This window comes from Dermacentor variabilis, chromosome 2 (genome assembly GCF_050947875.1).
Source record: "Dermacentor variabilis isolate Ectoservices chromosome 2, ASM5094787v1, whole genome shotgun sequence".
NCBI classification, from domain to species: Eukaryota; Metazoa; Arthropoda; class Arachnida; order Ixodida; family Ixodidae; genus Dermacentor; species Dermacentor variabilis.
This window is the reverse complement of record NC_134569.1, coordinates 210,227,570-210,229,238: the sequence shown is the minus strand read 5'-3', so window position 1 is coordinate 210,229,238 and position 1,669 is coordinate 210,227,570. Positions and strand designations below refer to the sequence as shown.

At 41.8% G+C, this 1,669-nt stretch overlaps 1 long non-coding RNA gene across 1 annotated transcript; it reads left to right on the top strand.

The window, feature by feature from the left end:
• The first annotated feature begins 269 nt into the window (after positions 1–269).
• Positions 270–1,429, top strand: LOC142571169 (uncharacterized). Its single transcript, XR_012825786.1, has 3 exons — positions 270–381; positions 854–983; positions 1,304–1,429. It is a non-coding gene; the product is annotated as an uncharacterized LOC142571169 (long non-coding RNA).
• The last annotated feature ends 240 nt before the right edge of the window (positions 1,430–1,669 follow it).

Sequence of the window (1,669 nt, the reverse complement as noted above, 5' to 3'; positions counted from 1 at the left end):
TTTTTGTGTCATTTCGCCCCCATTGTCGTTAATCTGTAAGGCTTTCTGCTCGCCTTTATATCGCTTAGCAAGTTCATTGTTGTTTTAGTGATGCAAATGACCTCTGGTCACCCTCTTGGCGATCAGGTACATACGATGCATTAACACATGAGACGACCTTTCGCAGCCACTTCTGTGATGTCTGGATGATTGTTTACATTCTTCATGGCAATTGCAGATGTGCCGCATGCGACAAGGAGATCACAGATTCTTCTGCAAGTACTACAGAATGACGCCGCAGCTTTTCGATAAGCTGTTAAACTTTGTGGCTGCGGACCTGACCCGACAGCAGTTAATCAGGGAGCCCTTGGAGCCTGGAGAGCGACTGGCGATGACATTGAGGTTCGTAGAAGTACATTCTACATTGTGAGTAAAATTATTTACCAGTGGAGTACCATGTATGTGCTGCTACAGTCGTAATGCTATTACATTTTTAACATTATACTTTGCTGTATATTTTAATGAAACTGCATAGGCTGCTGCCATGAAGTGTTTCTGTTATAGAACTTAATCATAGCATGGTAGTTATCAGGCTAGGGCCCAGTCTCTCAGGCTAGGAAATGCTGGCGCACAGTTTGTGTATGGAACAGCAATTTCCTGCTATTTTACATCTCTTATGTACTATGTGGTTGCTTGCAGAAATGGGATGATTTTTATTTGTATTGGTTCATGAGGGGTAAACTGTAAAAATGCTGATGTCCAGTGCATTGGGGGCACGTGGCCATAATGAAATGATGGTTCTGGCCCGTAAAACCCCTCAATTCAATTAGAGTTTTGCGTGAGGGCAATTTTCGTTTTGTTTGTCATGTTACAGTTACCTGGCATCAGGGCAGGAGATATGCCAAGTAGCGCTGTTATATCGTGTAGGTCTTGAAACTGCCAGGCAATGCATACACGGCACATGTCGAGCAATATGGGCATGCCTCAAGGATCATTTCATGCAAGTAAGTATTCCATTACACTTCACTTTTAACTGCTGCACTGTGATGATTGCTGGTAGTGCGGGCAAAATGTTTGCCAATTAATTAAAGAATGATCAGCCTTCAAGCAGTACCAAAACACTAGGTAATCAACTTTGCCTTGGTACATTAGAGGCAAAGCATTTCTTCTACGGCATAAATGTGTGTTACACCGAGCTTGGTCCTGTGGACATAGCAATTATGTTTATCACTTGAAATGACACTGCACACTTTCTAGCAATATGGGCATTGTGTGCCACTGATTTTTCCAGTCAGTAGTAATGGCAAGTTCCGTACTATTCTAGACACCAACCCAAGAGGAGTGGGAGAAGATTGCTGAAGGATATTAAGCTCGATGGCAATTCCCTAATTGCTTGGGGGCTGTCGATGGAAAACATGTAGCAATCACATGCCCACCAAACTCTGGGAGTAATTACTTCAACTACAAGGTAAACTGCTATGTTTTCATGTTATTTGCTTTATGTACTAAGGATGCTGTTTCTTTTGGTAATTGCAATTCTGCCATGAAGATGGTTTGTAGATGGTACAATTTACATGCAGTAAAAGTAGTGCTGTACAAAAAAAACTGAAATGCAAATGGGCATATGATTATAAAATGAGGTATTGTGGTTCCTTAACCTTCAAGCATATGAGGGGTATGAGTATGAAAG